Source organism: Cupressus sempervirens, chromosome 10, assembly GCF_028749045.1.
Source record: "Cupressus sempervirens isolate cs-2001-9-10 chromosome 10, ASM2874904v1, whole genome shotgun sequence".
NCBI classification, from domain to species: domain Eukaryota; kingdom Viridiplantae; phylum Streptophyta; class Pinopsida; order Cupressales; family Cupressaceae; genus Cupressus; species Cupressus sempervirens.
Window position 1 is genome coordinate 37,823,991 of NC_143127.1, and position 6,000 is coordinate 37,829,990.

Genomic DNA, 6,000 nt, shown 5'->3' on the forward strand with positions numbered 1-6,000 from the left:
ACTCTAGTTGTCCACAAAAGGGGCATCTAAGATTAGGAACCCCAATGTGTTTGAGCCAAGGCCCTAGGGGAAGACCTTGGAAGGCCAGGCACCAAGCAAAATGTGCAATCTTTGGTTTAGTTATAGCATTCCAAATGGTATCAAAGCATTTTCTCCATTGAGAAACAAAAGATAGTAAATGCCATTTGTGGTTTAGGGTATCCACCATTGAAAGATGAGGCGAAAGCCATCTGTAGCCCAAACTTGGCTTGTAATTAGAAAAAGGAGTGGCAAGATACCACTTCCAATCAAGCCACCAAGGGCGAATAGACTGAATCCCCACTTTATAAACTAAGTGAACATGGATGGAAGAAAGCAAAAGGTCAAAAGTTTGCCGATCTGAACGGATAAGGTGGTATTATACTTGTATATCTTCCCAGGTCCTAAAACTCATGGTGACCCTTGAAAAGAGGACCTTAGGAGTTCTGATGCCATGTTTAAAAAATGCAAAGCATTGGCCCCTTGAGTCTTGGCGAGGGGAGTACCTTGAATGGAAAATAGGGGAGACCGCCAAATGTTATGTTGATTCAAGGAGAGGCCTTTGTGGAATTCATCTCCAGCCCATTGAAGCCAGGGTTTAATAGCCTCCAAGGCTTTCTAGATGCTCTTGATGATGAATGAGTCCTGAATGGCCACTGGCTCATGCATGATGAGAAGGGTTTGGAAACCAATGCCCTTCCATGCAGGCTTGTTGACAAGAAAGTCGTAAGAAACGTAGTGTCGAACCAAAATCTTCCAAGCTTCATCTCCTGAAATAGCCCTAATAATCCATTTTGCACAAAGAACAAGGCCTTGTTTCTAAGTGGAAAGTAGGCCAAGACCACCAGACTCTTTTGGGAGACAACAAAAATCCTAGGCCACTCTATGAAAGCCATGGTGATAAGAACCAACGGCCCAGAGAAAATCCTTGAGCAATCTTTCCAGCTTCATATAAGAAGCTTTGGATGGAGCCCAGTAGGAGGAGTAATACACATTAGTGGTCACTAGAATCTTTGTGCAAATATGGAATTTTCCAGCAAGGGAGAGTGGCTTTGTGATCCAATAGTCAAGCTTTTTGCTAATCTTGGACAACACAACATTCCAAAGTTCCATAGGTGATGCCTGGAACACAAAAGGAATGCCAAGAAAGCAAAAGATTTCTCCGTGAGTAACCCATTCACACTCAAACTAACTGAGCCAAGGTGGCGCTGGCAAAAATGACTGACGAAAGCAGAGCATTTTATGCCATTGAATGACAGAACTAGAGACTTGACAAAAGGTGTCCATGCAACTTAAAGCATTATTGATGTTTTCTTCATCCTCTAAAAGAGTAAGAAAGGAATCATTAGCAAAGTGTCCATTGACTAATTGGGAGGATGATTTAGGCAAGGAAATGCCACAAACTAGTCTTGAGGACATATAATGCGCAAGTAAATAGCCAAAGCCTTCTGCAACAAGGACATAAAGCGCAGGAGCTAGCGGGCAACCTTTCTTGATGGAAAAAAAAAGTCCAAAGGCCTCAAATTGTGAATTGTTGATGGTAATGCAAGCATTAGCATCACCAAAGAGCATCTCGACGGATTGAAGGAAATTGGGGCACAAACCCAGAGCCTGGACCATAGGCAAGATGAAGGGCTATTCAATGCGACCATAGGCTTTAGAAAAATCTATCTCTAAAAAGATAGCCTTCTGATTGGACTTGTGAGCCCATTCCATTCCCTCCCAAACAGTAATGATGTTATCAAGAATATATCTGGACTTGATGAAGCCGGTTTTCTCTGGTCGCACAATTAAGGGTAACATGTGTCTGATTTTGAGAGAGAGTGCCTTGGCAATAATCTTATAAGACACATTCAGAAGGGTAATGGGTCTCCAATTGCATATGTCCTCTGTAATGGCTCTTAAGATTTTAGAATGATAGGCTTCAAGATAAACTTTGTGCAAATCAAGACCCCTATGCTTCGAGAGGTGTTTGTAGAATTCACAAGGAAACCCATCACACCCAAGGGACTTGTCATCTGCCATGGAATAGACTCCCTCTTTAAGGTCTCAGAGGGATAGAAGTTGCTCACAGCAAGCACATTGCTCAACTACTAGGCAGTTTGGAGTAACAGAAATACACTTTCTAAGAGCTTGCTCCTGAGCAACCAAATTTCCCTGCAAAGCAAACACGTTCTCATAGTGATGAACAAATGCTTGCAGGATGACAAGGAGACTAGATGGAACAAAATTTCCTTGTTTGATCTTTTTAATCCCAACATTGGTATGATAGATGTGAAGAGCCCGAAAAAACTCTTTTAAGGCTTTGTCGCCAACTTCCAACTAGTGGAGATGGGCTTTGATTTGGGCTTCACTAGCAACAAAATTATCAGCAATTTGTTTGTCATGGCAAAGCTTGGCAAACTGAATTTGTGAGTCCACATCAAAGGGATTGAGGTTGAGGGCTTCAGAGGATTTTTTGAGGGCAAGCATGTTGGCTTCATATGACTGTTTTCTAAACATAACCAATTGTCTCCCATAAATGCACAGGAACCGGGCAGTTTTGGTAATGGCATCATTCCACCCTTGAATCCATCCCCTTTGAGAATGTGAACGTGGCTCCAAATTTTAGACACATAGGATGTGCGAGATGGTGGAAGCATGCATCAGCATAGACGTGTTGAGGAAGAACTGAGATTTGGCAACCTTCGAGATAGCTGTTTGCCAAGAAATGACAAAATAAATGGGATAGCGATCAAATAATGTCACATCTAGCAGGGGAATGACAGGTAGATCTGGATCCTCAAAAAAAGAGGAAAAAGATTGCTCAATGATCATAATATGATCGAGGCATTTTAATATGCGGTCAGAGCCAGCTCAAAAGTTGGACCAAGTGTGCCAAACCCCACTATCCTAGCGGTGGTTGGTATTGGGATAAAAAAGGCCCAATTTATTGCACATGTAATAGTAGGCTTGTCTTTCTCCAGCTGTCCACCGAAAAGGTAGAATGCCATTTTTGTCAAAGGCCACTTCAACCATATTAAAGTCGCCACACATGACCCAAGTAGCTAGAGGCAAATTGTCAACTAGCCAAGCCCACATCCGGGATCTTTCCATAGCATTATTGGAAGCATAAACATTAATGACTCCAAAAGAATGATTGTTAATGGAAAGCAAAAGCCAAATAATTCTATGTGTGGGTTCAGAACCATGCGAAATAATAGCAGAATGAAGGTGAGGTGACAAGAGAGTAACTACACTACCTTGCCAGCTTCGTGCTAGGAAAAAAACATCATCCCATCCCGCCAAATTACGCGGCATGCCGAAGAAAGCATGAAACCAAAAATTTTAACTTCTTGCAGATAGAGAAAATCTAAATTACCAAGTTTATGATGGACATCTCGAACATAGTACTTTCTGGGGAGGTCTGTGAGACCTCGAACATTCCTTGATAGGAAGTTCATGAAAACTCTTCCATATCATCTTCATCCTCAAGAGAGGAGTAGCTATTCTACAAGAAGGTAGAAACATGGTTAAAGTTAGATGGAAAACCCTCTATACTTACAACTTGATGTTTCACCTCTGGTATCTCCACATGTCCAAGAGGACTATGAGAATGCCGCATTGCTCGTGGTGCTATGGAAGAAGCAGCAAGAGGAGTAAGCACCCCAGCCAAGGTAGAAGCCCTGGTAGCTGCCTTTATCCTTTGCATGCAAGCAGGGTTTGAAACCTGTGAAACTCTGGGAGTAGATCCTTTGTCCACCGCTTGTGTCCCTACGCTAGCTGGAATTGACGCTCCTATAGGGATAGGAGGAACCACGGAAACCACAACATAGGACTGCTTGGGGGGTAAGGGATTCGAGGGAGCCTTGCCCTTACGCCCAACAGTAACCCATTCTTCTTTTTTCCCTTTAGCCTATTTGACAGGCACCTCTTTAGGTGTGGGCTTGACCCTAGGCATACTAGAGGGCAGTCCTTGATCTTGTGTTCCATAGACTAGCACGTATAATAGGCGTTGGAGAGGTTCAAGTAAAGCACCTTCTGGGAGAAGGTTTCAATCCCAATCTAAATTTCCACAGAATCCTCAAGATCCTTGGAAAGATCTACCTCTATGCAAACATGTCATTGTAGGTGGGCATTAAAAAATTTCTCAGGCTCCTTGGTGACAACTTTACCAAGGGCTTTGGCAATGGACTTAATGAAAGGCCAGCATGGCAGGGGTAAACCTAGGAACTCGACCCACACATGAACCCTAAGCTTTTTATCATCCAAGACTGTGAAGTCTCGTATCCATTTTTGAAAAACAAGCAAAGAAGAATGCACAGACCAAGGTTCGTTGTTAAACACTGTGTCTGCTTGCGACGGGTTAGCAAAGCGAAATTAAAAAAAAACCTTTGGTAATGTTTTGCACTGCATCAAAGCGGACTCCATGAGGAGTCCAGCTCTTGTTAACCCATTCTCAGAGCATAGCTTCAGGAGTCCTACCCACAAAATAACCTATCAAGATGTGCTGTTCTAACCAATCACATGCAACATCAAATTCTTGCAAAGGAAGGATAATGTCAAGATTACCTTGTGAAAAACCTTCAGGACAAACTTGCATGGGTGTTTGTTCTGTGGTGGTGCCATGGCAGACCGATGTAGCAGCATGAACACCAGAAACAACTGGTTCATCGCTGGCCGGAGCCATTATATCCTAGCCTAAAAAACTCCCACAGTAAATGCGGTGTGACAAGTGGTGCTTACAGAAAGAAAGTTCAGATGAGAAGCCGTACACAGAAAACTGAAAGTTCGCATGAAGCAAGAAACCCTAGCAGAGCCAAAATCCCCAGTTACTCTAATATTGGACAATATACACTAGAGAAAGATGAATGCCCATTGCTAATAATATTAATAAGCATCTCAAAATCAGACAATAATAGTGCTTCTAGTTTTCTAGATTCAAAGACAAGGAGTACAAGCAGAATAGGATGAGGGATGAATCCCACTGAAACCACATAAGTCAAATAGGGAAGATCTTTAACTTCCCAAATGGAAAATAGAGCTAAACTCCAATTGGAATTCATAGTATAATAAAAATAATTCAAGATGCATACCTACAACATCCAACATGATAGACATACCCTGTCAGAGGAAAACTCCACAAGGAGAAACAAAGTGCTAATACATGAGATGACAAACACCTATGCCTATGGAAAATTAAAGATGGGCCCGAGATATACCTAAATTGATTGAGATCTTGAATTAAAAAAATATTATTATTTTACTTCATTTAATAAAAAGGATATTATAAAGATCCTAATTGATTCAGCCAAGGATTATTTGATTCCAGCCATTTTTAAGTTGAGTTTAACCCAAGAGATGTTTCAAACTCTAAAGGACCTGTGTGAATTTAACAACACTTGCAGAGTTGTGGCCCTCAAACCTCAACTTTTGCATGTCAAAATGGCTAGAAGGGAATCGATAATTTCATACTTCATGAAGATTACTGAATTAAAAGATCAGCTTACTACAATTAGTGAATCGTTTGCACATAAAGATTTGCTCATGCTTGTCATGAATGGACTTTCCCATTCTTTGGAATCCTTTATTCAAGGTGTCCATGGTAGAGATGATCTTCCAAAATTTAATAGACCAAAAGATGGTTCCATTAAGGAAGAATGTAGACTTAAAGCTAGAGGCAATGAATGTAAAAATCATCATGAAGATGATCATGTACTTGCAGCCCACACCTCAATAGTTTAGAGAGAAGAATTTTGTGTTAGCACTTGATTCCAAAAAAAAGGACTTTACTAAGATCTGATGCTTTAGATGCCACAAATTCAGACACTTCACTAGAGATAGTACCTCAAGCAGTGGCTGCAAATTTTAAGAACCCTTCTCCTCATAGAGAGTCAAGTGAAAATTCAGAAGAGTTCTTAATTACTTCTACACTCTCTAGAAAATATCCTACGAATAGTGATACTTGGTTGATTGATAGTGTAGCATCTCTCACATTACGGG